General features: G+C 41.9%; 1 protein-coding gene across 1 annotated transcript in view; it reads right to left on the bottom strand.

The window, feature by feature from the left end:
• Positions 1-17,168, bottom strand: part of LOC126235275 (gastrin/cholecystokinin type B receptor-like) — a 118,788-nt gene extending 101,620 nt beyond the window's left edge. The window contains exon 1 of the mRNA XM_049944004.1: positions 17,128-17,168. The gene's annotated coding sequence lies outside the window, so the exon portion shown is untranslated. The remainder of the gene's footprint in view (positions 1-17,127) is intronic.
• Between the last annotated feature and the right edge of the window lie 421 nt (positions 17,169-17,589).

The raw sequence follows: 17,589 nt of genomic DNA on the forward strand, positions 1-17,589 counted from the left end.
CTTTTGACAATATTGACTGGAATACTCTCTTTCAAATTCTAAAGGTGGCAGGGGTAAAATACAGGGAGCGAAAGGCTATTTACAATTTGTACAGAAACCAGATGGCAGTTATAAGAGTCGAGAGACATGAAAGGGAAGCAGCGGTTGGGAAGGGAGTAAGACAGGGTTGTAGCCTCTCCCCGATGTTATTCAATCTGTATATTGAGCAAGCAGTGAAGGAAACAAAAGAAAAATTCGGAGTAGGTATTAAAATCCATGGAGAAGAAATAAAAACTTTGAGGTTCGTCGATGACATTGTAATTCTGTCAGAGACAGCAAAGGACTTGGAAGAGCAGTTGAACGGAATGGATGGTGTCTTGAAGGGAGGATAGAAGATGAACATCAACAAAAGCAAAACGAGGATAATGGAATGTAGTCGAATTAAGTCGGGTGATGTTGAGGGTATTAGATTAGGAAATGAGGCACCTAAAGTAGTAAAGGAGTTTTGCTATTTGGGGAGCAAAATAACCGATGATGGTCGAAGTAGAGGGGATATAAAATGTAGACTGGCAATGGCAAGGAAAGCGTTTCTGAAGAAGAGAAATTTGTTAACATCGAGTATAGATTTAAGTGTCAGGAAGTCTTTTCTGAAAGTATGTGTATGGAGTGTAGCCATGTATGGAAGTGAAACATGGACGGTAAATAGTTTGGACAAGAAGAGAATAGAAGCTTTCGAAATGTGGTGCTACAGAAGAATGCTGAAGATTAGATGGGTAGATCACATAACTAATGAGGAGGTACTGAATAGGATTGGGGAGAAGAGGAGTTTGTGGCACAACTTGACCAGAAGAAGGGATCGGTTGGTAGGACATGTTCTGAGACATCAAGGGATCACCAATTTAGTATTGGAGGGCATCGTGGAGGGTAAAAACCGTAGGGGGAGACCAAGAGATGAATACACTAAGCAGATTCAGAAGGATGTAGGTTGCAGTAGGTACTGGGAGATGAAGGAGCTTGCACAGGATAGAGTAGCATGGAGTGCTGTATCAAATCAATCTCAGGACTGAAGACAACAACAACAACAACAACAACAACATACTTTAAATAAACAAAGACAAGAATTTTAAGATCAAAGATAATAACAGGATGTATGGTTTCCAGTAATTTACTATTTGTATTGCGAAATGTTTAGCTTGCGATATAGTAAACATATCTAAAATAACCTTTTCTAAAATAAAAAAGACAATAAAAACTAAACAAAATGAAAAAATAAAAATATATAAAACAAAACAACAAAATAATTAAATAATATATAATAAGATTAAATGCATAAAAAGTAAAACAAAACCTTCTACGAGCATGTGACCTTGACGTGGTGGTGAGACCTGTTATACTGAACAAGTTCAACCATATGAGACAGGTAATCGTAGAGGAGCCAAACTAACGACGCCCAACTCAAGCAACATGATTCGAGAAACGACAAAAAAACCTATACCAGATCAGTCATCGCCCGAGTCAACAAAAAAATCTACGTCGGTTGCCAAGATATGGCGGTCTAACGTCAAACTTATGGTAGAATAAAAGTTGGAACAAGAATGGAACATGATCCCATCATAGCACAAAAAAGACGAATATGTCCCGGCAGAGTTAGGGATATACGAAAAGGGAATTAGCTTTCGACGCATCTGGTACCTTCAAAAATATTTTAAATCAAAACGTCTTGACGTACTCGCGCTTTTTTACAATATAACTATTTCCCCAGCGCAGTGAGCTCTTTCATCCGCAAGGTATTGGCACACCTGACTCTTGCAATTTATAGGCTTAAGTCCCTGGTCCTGTGTTGAAAATTCTGAAGATTCGCCAGTCATAGGAAACATTACATAATATCATCGGCTGAAGAGCATACATATCATGGCTAAAATATTGTTTTCTGTGGTGGAGTAGGAATAAAATTTCTAGGGTAGATTTTTGATTTCTGGGTGAGAAGATTGGGACGGATTGTTCCCCGAGGGGACCAAACCCACAAGGTGTTACATATGTTATGAGGGGCGTAAGAGCATCTAGAGACACATTTATGTACTTCAGAGAGTGGGACGCATGTATAATAGGAAGATCCTAGAGTGGGGATGCGTGTATCTTTAATGACATGTTGTGTCAGACATGACAAATGCTATGTTGGATGGCATGATGGCATGTGTCGTGATACACGACGTGACACCAGGTATCATGTTGCTTTACATGAGATCATCTGTTATATTACATGACTAAAGTAATTACGTACATGTACTAATAGCAGCAAGTAAAAAAAGCGCATATATGTCAAGATGTTCTGACTAAATGTCTGTAAAGGTACCAGATAAGTCGAAAAGCTAGTTCTCTTACATCCCCAACTCTGTTCCTCACAGATTCGCCTCTTTTGAGCTACGGTAGGAGCATTTTTCATTTTAGTAAATACATGTTTAAAACCTATCTTTATGTACAGCAACTCACCATTCCCAGATCCTACCTCCCTACCATTTCGCATGCACAGAAGAAAGATACATCATTAGGAGAAAATGAAGGAATGGTAGAAAAACACGAAACGACGAAGGAAGAAGAAGTAAGATTTTTACGGAATCCTAGTTGGCCAATACGAAGATTAAAAAATGAAAATAAAAATATCAGATACATTCACGTTTATATGTACGTCAAGGCGCTAACACGCAAAAAATCTTTTGCAACAGAATATTACTCACGCCCTCCTCCCCATAACCTCTCGATTTCACGATTCGCGGCTGTCATTAAAGTATAAAAAAGTTTTACGCTTGGCTCTCAAGCTGTTGTTGGACAAGAGATGAGTATCCCGAGACGATGTGTAGGTCCTCTGAGTTTGTCTTAGTTTTCATAAAATTGATGCATATAGACTTTCGCAAATATTTGAGATCAAAGTTAAACAAGCAGAAGAGGGTCCTAGACTGATAACTTTGAGATAAGGAACTATTGGTCGATACTGGATATTCAGATTTTGTTGACGTAAACAACTTACATCTCGTAGCAGTCATCTAAGCTCGGAACGTCTATTCAAATACGACAGCTAGTCACATGCAATAAAATGGTACCAAAATTTTGTCACACTGTGAAACATCCGTTTTGCCTGTTGTACAATAAGACAATAACAAGGCCTCACCAACCAGTTCATTTTCTGCTGTGGTCTGATGCACAGACGACTGTATATAACTCCAAAGAAAAATATCTACAGGACTGGGATCCAGCGATCACTCTGGGCGCGGAACATGTCCTCCATCCCAAGAAAGACGGTATCTGGTGCTCGAGTGATCACTGCTATTAAAACCAAATTGTGAAGATCAATTATGTTAAAACCACATGTTTCGGCGGACAATATCTTGAACTACTGTGGTTGCAAACTTTTTAATGGAAGCTAGATAACTTGCCCACAGTTCGATGGTGCCTGTCGTTTTGAAACCGTCTCTTCTCGAGGGCAAGTGGTTCAGCCAGCAGCAACAGCGAAGAAAATCAGCTAATTTGTACCATTCAAAAGCGGTGACAGCAAATAAGATCATATTGGTTGATCTCATACAGTTATCATCCTTAAAATGGTAAAGAATCGATGCCATCGATCTGAAGTGGGCGTAGAACGTGTATTTTCATCACTCTAGCCGTACGGTAGTTGAGAATATCATCGCGCAGACAGAGACCTAATCCGTAAAGACTATACGCACAGCAGCTAGTGTTTTTACCCTCTACACCTCCTTCTAGTACCATGGTACTCCCGTGATGTCTTATCAGATCATCCTGCCCCACCTCCTTGCCAGTATTTTCCACATATTCCTTTCCTCTCCGATTCTGCGCAGAACCTTCGCATTTATTACCTTATCAGTCCATAAACTCTCAACATTCTTCTGAAGCACGACATCTCAAATGCTTCGATTGTCTTCTGTTCCGGTTTTCTCACAGTCCATGTTTCACTACCAAATAGTGCTGTGTTCCAAACGCACACTTTCAGAAATTTCTTCCTCATATTAAGGCCTATGTTTGGTACTAGTAGACTTCTCTTGGCCAGGAATGCCCTTTTTCCCGGTGCTAGTCTGCTTTTTATGTCCTCCTCCTTGCACCTTAGGTCATGGGTTATTTGGCTGACTACATAGTCGAGTTCCTCAACTTCATCTACGTCGTGATCACCAATTCTGATGTTAAGTTTCTCCCTATTGTCACTACTGTCACTTCTAATTACTTTCGTCTTTCTTCTATTTACACTCAGACCATATTCTGCGCTCATTAGACTGTTCATTCCATTCAGCAGATGCAGTAACTCTTCTTCACTTTCATTGAGGATAGCTGTGTCATTAGCGAATCTTATCACTGATATCCTTTGACCTTGAAATTTAATTCCACTCTCGAACCTTTCTTTTACGTCCGTCATTGCTTCTTCGGTGCATATATTGAACAGTAGGGGCGAAAGACTACATCGCTGCCATACACCATTTTCAATCTGAGCACTTCGTTCTTCGTCTGCCACTCTTATTATTCCCTCTTGATCTGCCACTCTTATTGTTCCCTCTTGGCTCTTGTACACATTGTATATTGCCAGTCTTTCCCTATAATCTACCCATATTTCTCTCAGAATTTCGAATATCTTGTACAATTTCGTATTGTCGAACGCTTTCTCCAGGTCGACAAATTCTATGCTCATGTCTTTCTTTTTCTTTAGTATTGCTTCCATCATCAACCGCAACATCAGAATTGCCTACCTGGTGCATTTACCTTTCCTAAAGCCAAACTGATCGTCATCTAACACATCTTTAGCTTTTTCTTATCAGCAAATTGGACGTATGTTAAGCTAACTGTGCGATAATTCTCGCCTTGTCGGCTCTTGCAGTCGTCGAATTGTGTGGGGCGATTTTTTTACGCAAGTCAAATGGTATATACATGAAATGTATCCGTAACTACGAATGTGGACTACTATCAGCTGTAGAACTGAATGACGGCAATAAAAATTGTTTCCGGACCGGCACTCGAACCCGAATATCCCACTTATCGCGTGCGATCTCTCTTCGGTTTGGCTATCCGTGCACGGCCCACGGCCAGACACAAACCTCGATATGTCATCAACCTTGTGTCAACAACGAGTACTCTTACATACATTACGTATATTCCCGTACAGGGGAAACATTTTAGTTGAAAGTCGCTTGCCCAATGTCGGCGGATAATGTTAAAGCGATCGCTCGCTATAAGCGGGAAATCTCGGTTCTAGTCCCGTTCCGGCACAAATTATCATTCTCATTCCAGTCTACAGCTGATAGTAGTCCATATTCACACGCGTGAATGTCCGAAGGAACTTCGCATCGCAATTCGGAATTGCAATATCAGATCGTACATCGCCGAACACACATTTTACACACCAACGTGAATGGTCGTTTTTGACACTTCTTCCCAATTATTTTAGTAATTCTGATGGCATGTTAAAAGTCTCTTCTGCTTTACTTGATCTTAAATCTTCCAAAGCTCTTTTAAATTCTAATACTGTATCCCCTATCTCCTCTGTATCGACTGCTATTTCTTCTTCTATCACGTCACCAGACGAGTGTTCCCCCCTTCATAGGGGCTTTCAATTTACTTTCCAGCGATCCACTCTCTTCTCTGCGTTTAACAGTGGAATTCCCGTTGCACTCTTGCTACCACGCTTGCTTTTAATTTCACCGAAGTTTGTTTTGGATTTTCTATACGCTGAGTCATCCCTTCCGACAGTGATTTCTACTTCGATTTCTTTACATTTTTCATGCAGTCATTTTGCCTTATCTTCACTGCGCTTCCAATTTATTTCTTTCCTAAGTGACTTTTATTTCTGAATATCCCTGAGCATTTTTTTACTTCGTTCTACCTATGTTTTTCTTTATAACTTCTGTGATTGCCCTTTTTCCTGATGTCTGTCTCTCGTCAGCTGGACTGTCCACTGAGCTATTATTTATAGCAATATGTATAGCCTCAGAAAACTACAAGCGTATCTCTTCATTCCTTAGTACTTTCGTACCCTACCTCTTCGCGCATTACTTCTTCCTGACTACTCTCTTAATCTTCAGCTTACTCTTCATTTGTCCTAAGCTGTGATCTGAGTCAATGTCTACTCCTGGGTACGCTTACAACGCAGCGTCTCATTTTGGGTTCTCTGCCTAACCATAATGTAATCTAACTGAAATCTTCCCGTGTCTCCCGGCATTTTCAAGATATTTCTGCATCTGTTGTGATTCTTGAGCCGAGTATTCGCTATTGCTAGCCGAAATTTATTGCAGAACTCAATTAGTCTTTGTGCTCTCTCATTTCTACATCCAATCCCATACACTACCGTAACCCATTTTTCTACTCCTTCCTCTGCAACCGCATTCCTATACCCTGTGACTATTAGATTCTCATCTATCTTTACGTACTGAATTACCCGTTCAGTATCCTCATATACTTTGTCCATCCCTTCATCTTCGGCTTGCGACTTCGGTATGTGTACCTGAACTATCGTTATCGGTGTTACTTTGCTGTCGATTCTGATGAGAACAACTCTAACACTCAACTGTTCGCAGTAACTCACTCTCTGTCCTACCTTCCTATTTATAAAGAATCCTACTCCCGTTATACCATTTTCTGCTGCTGCTGATATTACCCTATACTCGTCTAACTAGAAATCATTGTTTTCTTTCCACTTCACTTCACTGATCCTTACTACCTTACTAGGAGGGTAGGAACTTTAATAGTGGCGACTATTTATTTACAGCTCGTACAAAATAGATACATGTTTCAAAGTTTTACTGCCCTTCAAAGTAGTCACCAGCATTGTGTATAACCCGTTGACAGCGATGTGGAAGTCGCAGGATACTCTTAGCAGTGCCAGTTGTGTTGACAGTTCGAGCGGCGCGGTGTATTGCCCATCGAATTTGTAGCATTTCTGAAGCGAATGCCATGAAGTGTTCCCTTCAGTTTAGAAATCGAGTTGAACTTACGAGGGCTTAAGTCAAGGGAGTGCAGTAGGTGGTATAGCACTTAGCAGCCACATCAGTCAAACAAATCAGTAACAGCTTGCACTGTACGTGCTTGAGCATTGTTCAGCAAAATGATGGTCAGGTCCTGCAGAAAGAATCATCACTTCTGTCTCTATGCTGCTCATTTCTGGAACACAACCTACGACCAAATCATTCAATTACATGTTCAAAATTTCAAACTAATTTTATTTAAAATCTAATGATGTTCAGCAAATACGTCTGGAAAACTCAGGTGTTGGAATCAGCGCTTCGGAAGTGGTCTTCACTCATCCAGAAGCTGCTAATCGATGCAACATTGCCATTGTATCACGTTTCGAGTTTTACAAAATTGATCTAACCGACATTTCCATCGTTGCTCATATTAACTGCGAAGCTACAAAAAATGCATTTTTTGGGAGAAAAGATTTTAACCAGAACGTTCTTTTCCAGATAACAATGAGCTAAGTTATTCAGCACCGTTTTCAAAATGAAAAACTGATACTCTTGACGAACGTTTTCGACGAGGATTTCTTTGGTACTCATGTCGTAGTCATTTCTATTATAGTTTTCATAAACGTTATCGAACACCCTCTATCTAAATTGACTCTAAATTGTTGCAAAAATTCTTATCAACTTATTTGCTTGGAGTAAATGTTTCGGCAGAGGGGGTAAAAGCCATTTCTCTATAGATGATGTGAGGTTGTATACGTGTCACCCATACCTGCAAACGTGAAGTTCGTAGTCAGCACAGCTCGTGTGAGAGTCTTAAGTTGATTCCAGACTTCTTCGCAGTGTCTCACGGAGTGAGGCAGATGACACTGTTGATGACTGTCAGCTCGGCACACTCGTTAGTGCTATTCGAGAGCGGTAAGCTGTGTGTGCGCGTCAGTTTCACGTGCACGTTCCTCTCTTTCTCTTTCATCTTAATCAGAAACACAAGGAGCCATTACATATTGCACATTTCGTCATAGGTATATTAAACAGGTGAACTACGGTCAGCCTTTGTGAAAGAAAAATGCCACGTGCGGAAATAATGGAAACTTTCTAGGTACGAGGGACGTTCAATAAGTAACGCAGTACTTTTTTCTCTGCCAATTTCGGTTGAAAAAATGCCGAGCTCGTTGTGAGACATTGAGAAATGTTCCTGCTTCAGCCCCTATAGTTTCAGGAAGCTCCTGTAGGTGGCGGCGCTAAACGCTGCCTTCAAAATGGCGCCTGTGACGGAGTTGCGTTCTAAGCAGAGAGTTGTCATCGAGTTCCTTTTTTGCGTTAATAAAGACTTTCGCAGATATTCATAGGCGCTTGCATAATGTCTACGGCTACCTGGCAGTGAACAGAAACATGGTGGGTCGTTGGACAAGGCGTCTGTCGTCATCGCAACGAGTTGGCGCACACCTGTGCGATGTTCCGCGTGCCGGCCGTCAGCATACAGCTCTTGCAGTGTTGTGAAATGCAGAAACTCTCAATGAAGGATGAAAGATGCACTCCGAGGGAAGCAGTACATAGATGATGCCATGTGGGCGTAAGGCCGACGCATTGAACGAAGATTACGTGCCAAAGTAAGGTTTTGTATCCAAAAGAGAGGGGAATAATATGACGTACTGGAATCCTGAATAAACCCAAACTGCTTTCTGAAAAAATATGTTGCATTACGCATTGAAGACCCTTGCAGTTTTTGCCGGCCGCGGTGGTCTCGCGGTTCTAGGCGCGCAGTCCGAACCGTGCGACTGCTACGGTCGCAGGTTCGAATCCTGCCTCGGGCATGGATGTGTGTGATGTCCTTAGGTTAGTTAGGTTTAAGTAGTTCTAAGTTCTAGGGGACTGATGACCACAGCAGTTGAGTCCCATAGTGCTCAGAGCCATTTTTGAACCCTTGCAGTTTGTACCACTGGAGACTCCAAGCCAACAGTTTCATACAACTTAACCTTCATCTGTCTGCGGCAGCGCCTCGTAAACAGCAACTGCACTGTTCACGAAACTTCAGTGACAACGTGAAAGAGTCTGTACTGTCCTGAATTGTTGTGGAACTTAAATCTTTAAAATTTAAGATAAACACAGATTTGTAGTACACGTACAGAAAATTCTTAAAAAGATTTCTTATGTGGTTTACAATTTATGTCTACGACATGAGCTTCAAATGATGTCAGTGAGGCGGTTACTAGTTACAGATTTCAGAATGTACTATTAGCGTTCTCAGTTTGATAGTTGTGCGATTGAGTAAATAGCGTTAAACGCCATAACTTTTACTGAATAAAAATAAATAATAAGCTGAATATTATCAACTAGAACTGTACTGCGCTGAAATGAGTTCCTATCTTTAACTTCGTGTGTGCATGTGTTGTAATCCTGAGCAAATGTAAATAGTGTAATTACGGAAACGCTATTTGATAAGAATGAGTCACCAAAACTATATCACGCTGCGTAACTATATTTGAACTGACATTTATCAAGTTAATGAGAAAATGTAGAACTGTATGTTAAATAAGCTGTTCTGTCGACTTTCTATTGTGCAGTGTAGTGAATACGGCTACAGTGCGTGACGTCACAATACGCAACTTGCAGTTAACAACGTACAAGACTAACAGAATAAAAAATGCTGGATAAAATGACAAATTTAATTTTGAAAGAATAGATAACCAAACGATTCTATGAAAATGCTGTATGATTATACGTGCGAAAACTGACTAAATAAAATTCCAAACACTAGATGATACACACGCAAATGTCAAATTGCACAGTAAGAATAACTCTGCCCGCAATATCCTTCATAGTCTCCTCACGAAAACTTTATTGTCCTGACTGTAATGTAAAACTGGCCATAACAAATTTATGTGGCTTTCCTGCGGTAGCGGAAACTCGGTACTGCCCGAAAGCGATAAACATAAAAAATACAGCGTAGCAGCAAACCAACTAAAAGAAAAAGAAGTCTCCCGTAGTGCAGTGCAAGGACGTGCAGCCACTCTAAACACATTAAGCTTTGACTGTAGCCACTGTGTTCCACAAAGCACAATGGCGCGACACACAGTAACAAAAATTCTAATTTTCCTGAGGAGACAGTGGAGGATATTGCATATACAAAATGATTGCCAAAAGACTAGCATCCAAAAACTACATTGTGAATAATAAAAGTCATTCTCTGACTATTATAAGTACAATCACCTTCAAAACGTTACTTGTTATTAAAAATATGACTGTCGTGAAATTAATCATTAAAATGCTAAAGAAGTGGAAAATCTATAACTTCTGAATGCAGGCCATGTGAAATGATGACCTTATCTAAACACGTCTCATCCATCGAACTAACTAACCCGAACCAATAAAGAAAAGATCCCACAACAACTTTCCGTTTTCCGAACACATCATAAATTACGCACAGGAAGCAAAACAGCAATAAAATTAGCTGAAACTCTTCAAACTTCGCAATTAAATCTTTACCAAATCATGTTTCGAAAATTCAACATCCTCTGTATTTTTTTCTAGACCGTTCAATAGTGTGACCAACACCTGACTCCATACGTACTTCTCACAGAAGCCTACTGGCAGCCAAAGATCACACTCCTTGTAGCTATTCAGCACCTCTGTGGCGTAACGTATCGCCTAATGAAAACTACTGGTTGAAAAATATCTAGAGTATAGACATGAAGTATAACACATCGCATGAAAATAGAGCTTACATCACTCTCGCTGTATACATAAAAAAATTAGAAACTCTTTAGTGCTTGGTGCTTTTCAAAGAAGGATTCGTCTTGTCAGCCCTAGCAACCTAGCGAGGAAAGTGCATAATAATTTAATACCTCCACTGACATTAGAACAGAAAAGTGCAAATATGTTTTCTATTCGCCATTATCTAATTTTCACAGTTTGTGAGCTTTTAAGAGAAACATCTAAATTAGTTAAATTAATCGAGGTGGAGGGTTTCCCTTGTTTAATTAGTATACTAACGATATCGAACGCTTATCCAAAAATTGATGCAGTCTTTTTGCTTTACGTCTGAAATTTCACGATCAGTGGTGAAACGTTAACTGTGTATTTTTAAACGTGACAGCCACGCGTTCCTGGAGTTTGCTACTATAAAACTAATGAAATGCTCACAAACACTGCTTTGGCCTCGGTGCATGTAGCAAACTCCCCTTTTATCGAGTTAGCAACATCGAGCGTCCATAGTATTGCTATACTCAAACGACAACGTAATCGTGCCATCTGGCTTGTCGTGACCAACACCTCCCTCAAAGAGAACTACATCTGCGTTTATGGCGAGTCACTCATGCTAATTACACGTCGTTAACTTTCTCAGTGTGAAAAATGAAGCATGACACGATCGTAACAGACCACGTGTCACTGAAAATAATGACGAAGCTGAAACTTTCCTGGCAGATTAAAACTGTGTGCCCGACCGAGACTCGAACTCGGGACATTTGCCTTTCGCGGGCAAGTGCTCTACCATCTGAGCTACCGAAGCACGACTCACGCCCGGTCCTCACAGCTTTACTTCTGCCAGTATCTCGTCTCCTACCTTCCAAACTTCAGTTCTGCAAGGTTCGCAGGAGAGCTTCTGTAAAGTTTGGAAGGTAGGAGACGAGATACTGGCAGAAGTACAGCTGTGAGGACCGGGCGTGAGTCGTGCTTCGGTAGCTCAGATGGTGGATGATCTGGTACTCCTTCTTCGCAATAATGACGAAGTTCGTGCAGCACTGGCGTGGGTGGCGACCTACGGCGCGGCATCGGGGAGCCATCTCAATCTCCACAAATCACACGCCCTGTCTATAGGCAGAGGCCTACCCGACGAGAGTGTCGCACCGCTAAGAATCAGTGACACAATCCGCTGTCTTGGCATTGATTTCACATCTGACATGAAGCGTTCAACAGCCCTTAACTACAGGCGTTTATTGAATCAGATGAGAGCAGGAATAAGTGACCACCGTCTGCGACATCTAGACCTCCAGCAACGGACACGATATGCTAACGTCTATTTGGCGTCACGTATCCCCCATTTTGCACAGATACTCCCCGTACCACCTACCCTGGCTCACCGCATGTTGGCGGTTTTGGGATCCTTTGTTAATACGGGCATGTTATTTAAGATTCGTTACGAGTCCCTAACCCTCCCGAAGAGCAGAGGGGGTTTAGGCCTTTGTCATGTTCAGAACAGAGCGAAGGCCCTATTCGTCAGCTGTCACCTGCAACTGTGGCGACGAAGTCCGACGTGCCTCACAAGTCTCTTGCTGGAAGCCTTACGACCAATCTCACTCGCACCCCCTGTGATGATATCGGACATCCCAGCACCTTTCTTCTACATTAGCCAGTTCTTCCTTGAATTAAGCTACATCCGCACCGCACTACTACCCACACGCTTGATGATGACGAGGGCGGTATATGCTGCCATGCAAATGAACAGGACGCCGAATGTGATTGAAAGCAAACACCCCAACACAAAGTGGCGCGCTGTGTGGCAGGCAGTGAATGCCACCACCCTTGATACTAACGTGCAATCTGCATGGTACGTAACTGTTAATGGGAAACAGTTGTGCCAGTCCCGCCTACATCACATCCACCTAGCTGATTCACCCTTGTGTGCCACATGCCAAGTGATTGACACGGATGAACATCGTTTCGAATGCGGGTCGGCAAAGGACGTTTGGTATTTGGTGCGTCAGATATTGGCTTTTCTCACACGCACGACTCCCGACAGGATAACTACCCGATCACTTCTTTTCCCCGATCAGATTTATTTCCCAAGAGCAAAAACGAACTCTGTGACGTGGATCAGCGGCCACGCTGTTCACTACCTCTTCGGTAATGGTGAAAAGACGGTACCCGATTTTTGGTATTACCTCAACGAACGACATTGTGCGATCGTCAAGAACCCTAGATATAGGCAATATTTTTCTAATTTTCTTTGGAGCGCATTCCATAATCCGCCTCGCAGCTGGATTATCGATGACATGAGAAGATAACCATAGCACCTCTTCCCAGTTCCTTTTTTTTTTTTTTTTTTTATGAGATTGAACAAACAACGGAAACAACACAGCAACGAGAAGACAGTCATCGAAAAATTCGCAGCGGGCTATAGTATGGAGCATCCTTTGTCGTAACGGGACGACTTCCTATTATTCTGTTTATGTAGCCGAAGAAGAACGGCCTTCCTTTTATCCATTTGTATAAAAATAAAATAAAATAAGAAAAGCAGAAAAACAAACCTTCCAAAATCATCTTTTTTCCTTTTTTTTCATTTTTGTTATAAAAAAAAAGTGGCAAGCGTCGTGCGTTCTAAACTTATAGTCGCCTGTTCGCGTCCAACTGTATTTCTTTTCTTTTTTTTTTACCACAAAAAAAAAAAAAAAAAAAAAAAAAAAAAAACAAAAAAAAAAAAAAAAGATGGTAGAGCACTTGCCCGCGAAAGGCAAAGGTCCCGAGTTCGAGTCTCGGTCGGCACACCGTTTTAATCTGCCAGGAAGTTTCATATCAGCGCACACTCCGCTGCAGAGTGAAAATCTCATTCTGGAATGACGAAGCTCTTAATGAAACGATACACTTACTTCTGTAGTATATTCATTAAGGGTGGTGAAACATACGACCAAAGCTGAAAATGTACCAGCCTCTAATCCTGAAATGATACTGGATCTGAAGTGCTGACGACAAACAATAATCACTATAAAGCAGCATCAGCAGGAGAGTGCCCGAAACTGACAAAGACAAATATTTGAGCGGCGTTACGGCTAGGGATCTATTTACAGTATCATCATAATTAAGTTCTAATTTATCAGACGGCTTCTGCTTCGCCCGATGAAGTAATTCATTCAATGGTAAACGCGGGCGTCGGCTTCAGGGAATACATGAACTTTGACGACCTAGTTTACGATCTGTTTCGCCCCAGAAGATAGTAATACATTCCCTCCTTTCAGTCATGGCCCGAAAGTCGAAATGGCAAATACAAAAAAGCAGTTACAATCGCATAATAGGAAAGATATCTAGCTAGATCAGATGAGATTCCGGGAAGATTCTACAGAGATTGAGCGAAAGAACATGCTCCCCTTCGAGAAGAAGTTTATTGTACCTCACTGGAGCAACGAAGAGTATTTAACGGCTGGAAAACAAGCGTAGGATATTCTCGTTTTCAAAAACGATCGTAGGACAGATGCACACAATTACAGATCTATTTCGCTGACATCAGTCTGTCGTGGAATCGTGGAGCATGTTTTATGCTCACGTATTATGACATTTTTTGGAAAACGATAACCTTCTCTGAAAAAATCAACATGGATTCCGCAAACAGAGATGTTCCGTAACTGAGAAACTCTCTTCCTCCATGAGATCGACAGCGCTGTTGGTATAGCCGCTCAGGTTGGTACTGTGTTCCTTCATTTCAGAAGTATTTGGTACAGCCCCGAACTATGATTTGATTAAAAAAACTACGAGATTACCGACTATTGGACTAGATATGTGATTGGATTCAAGACGTCCCTGCAGAAAGAACTATTAATGGAACTATTAATGGAACAAAGTCGACAGATATAAAGGCTCTTTCAGGAGTATCCCAACGAAGTGTGATAGGACCGTTATTGTTTATAATATATGAAAATGATCTAGTGGATAACATCGGAAGCCTCACATAGCTGTTTTCAGAGGATACGCTTCTCTATAAGAAGGTAGCCAAGTCAAAATGTAACGAACTCAAGGAAGACCTGCAGCTGGTATGAGTGGCCGAGCGGTTGTAGGCGCTGCAGTCTGGAGCCGCGCGACCGCTACGGTCGCAGGTTCGAATCCTGCCTCGGGCATGGATGTGTGTGATGTACTTACGTTAGTTAGGTTTACGTAGTTCTAAGTTCTAGGGGACTGATGACCTCAGAAATTAAGTCCCATAGCGCTCAGAGCCATTAGAACCATTTGAAGACCTGCAGAGAATCGATGGTTGATGCAGGAACTAGCAGTTGAGCCTAATCCTAAATAAATATAATATATTGCGCACACATAAAAGATGAAATTCACTACTGCACAGTTACGCTATTGGTGACAGTTTGCTGGAGACAGCAACTACGGCAAAATATCTAGGAGTACCGATCATTAGCGACATTAAATGAAATGACCACATAGAGTATGTAACAGGAAAAGCAGATACCACAGTGATTCATAGGCAGAAGGAAGTGTAATTCATCCACGAAAAAAGTAGCTTGCAAAATCTTGTTGGACCGATTCTCGACTATCATCAATCTCGGACCCTTACCAGGTTGCATTAACAGAAGAGAGAGATGAGATCCAGTGAAGAGCGGCGCGTTTCGTGAGGCATTGTTTAGTCGACGCGGGAACGTTACGGAAATGTTCGACAAACTCCAGCTGCAGATTCGCTGACCATCACGAAGTTGTTTACTGAGAAATTATGCTTCCGACGCGCCTTTAGCGAATGGGAGGGGAAAAAAAGGGGGGTTATCAGATAGTGGTGGCAGTAGAATCCTCCACCACACACGGTCAAATGGTTGCGAATTATAGACGTACATGTAGATGTACATGAACCGCCACCGACCGCGTATCAAATTATTTATAACTAGTATCGCTCATTAGACGCAAGTATCGTCAGATATTCATTACCCTGATGAGAAATTCACATCAAATGCCCACCACTCCTTGTTGATGATAATGTTGTGAGAAGTTTATTCATAGTCCTGATGGAAAGTCTACACCAGACTCATGCCATTCTGTTTTGATGACAATGTCGAGCGGAGTGTTAACCTTTAACGTTGGAGGTTGTGCACTACGAAAACTACGCTTCAGTAATTTTGCTACAGTACATAAATGACATAGTGAAGGGTGGTGTTCCCGATAGTATTGGTAGCGTTGATGGGGAAAGAAGTGTAAATTAATGTGCGAGAGAGCACCTGGGAGCGACGACCTCTCTTTGTTTCTTGTTTCTTCGTTTTCCACGTACACTAATGAGAACGGCACATCGTTCAGTGTTCAGTTAATTCTGTATTTTGTATCGTTAGAAAATATAAATTGCAGGTTACAAGTAGAAATAGCTGCTCGTGTAACTTCTCACTTTTATGTAATCCAAACAATTGCCTTTCATGCAAGTACAGTTTACATGTACGAACACAAAAAATATCTGTATAATTATTGTTGTTATTTTTTGCTTAAGACATCGATGTTCATCATGATCAAAGGCAAGAAGTTGGTTGGTTTGTGGGACTAAAGGGATCAGACTGCTACAGTCAACGGTCCTTCAAAGGCAAGAGTTTCCTGTTACAAGTGATAAGTGAGAAAGTTGTTTAGTCGTAACAGACGCATGTTTCATACAAGCTTGACGAAGTAGTGAAGCGATGTTTGATAAGTTTTTGTTTTGCATTTTTAACTTTACCTTTCTTTGTGGAGCCTGTGGTTTCTAGCGCTATACGCTAAATCTGTATTGTTTTTTTAATTTTTTTAAATTTTTACTTCAGCATCCGCCTATTTCACGTTACAAATCAATAATATTCAGATCAAACCGGAATTAAACATTGACATTTTCAATTTTTCTATAAATACTGTTTATTTTTAAGTAATAGACAGGTGTATAACTATATGGATCAAAATATTCCGTATGTTCCGTGGCGCTTTATATATCCACATTTAGTTTCTAGTTGGTTCACCGCTTCCACTTTCTAAGGGACTCTAGTAAGGCACTGAGAGCATATACACAGAAAGCGATCGAAATGAGGTACCGCCGTATAGGTATGCAACACACCAAACGTACGGGTAACGTGGTTACGATATTAACTGACCAAAGCTGCTAGGAAAACCTTACTTACGATAGTCTTCGGTAGTTTTAAGACTCTGTTTAACGTGTCGAGATTCGGGGAATGAATATCTGCTGACACTCGCGCCAGATGAAAGAAAGCAGTAACACACAAAACGCGAACGGGGCAGTTTGACTGATTAATTACGTTAGCAAAATCCCGACACTTAACGGTAAACAGCTGGCATTGTCACCTAGGTCACAGAAACGCCATTTTCAAAATCGCTTTAACTGAGCTGGAAGGTTGACAGACGTAGCCTCTGTGGTGCTGATAAGTAACGGGCATCGTAGTCGTCCTCGGCACTCAGATGCACAGCTAGCCTGCGCGCGCTGAGCGCCTGTGGACAGCAGGTGTTTCCGGACGGAGAGCGTACTCACGTGCGGCAGCCGGCGCCTCCCGCGGCCTGCTCGCATCTCCCGCGCGGTCGCCTGGCTGGCGACGAGTGGCCGGCGCGCGCGCCGCCCCCGCTTATCTACTCTCGCACAGTACGGGCACGCGTCCACGAGCGAGCCGCTGCCGACGCCGACGTTCGAATCGATGTCCGTCCTTTCGACACCAGTTATGACTATCGATAAGCCGCTTACACAGCACAGATTGCGGGCAGCTCTGTTCCTGGTCTAAACCGACTGTGACGGCAAGTCTTCCATTGGTTCAACAAAAACAAAGGTCCAGGAACATAGCCGTATGGCACACGCTATTACCCACTCTTCTTGCATTGGGCCGGCCGAAGTGGCCGTGCGGTTAAAGGCGCTGCAGTCTGGAACCGCAAGACCGCTACGGTCGCAGGTTCGAATCCTGCCTCGGGCATGGATGTTTGTGATGTCCTTAGGTTAGTTAGG

This window comes from Schistocerca nitens, chromosome 2 (assembly GCF_023898315.1).
Source record: "Schistocerca nitens isolate TAMUIC-IGC-003100 chromosome 2, iqSchNite1.1, whole genome shotgun sequence".
NCBI classification, from domain to species: Eukaryota; Metazoa; Arthropoda; class Insecta; order Orthoptera; family Acrididae; genus Schistocerca; species Schistocerca nitens.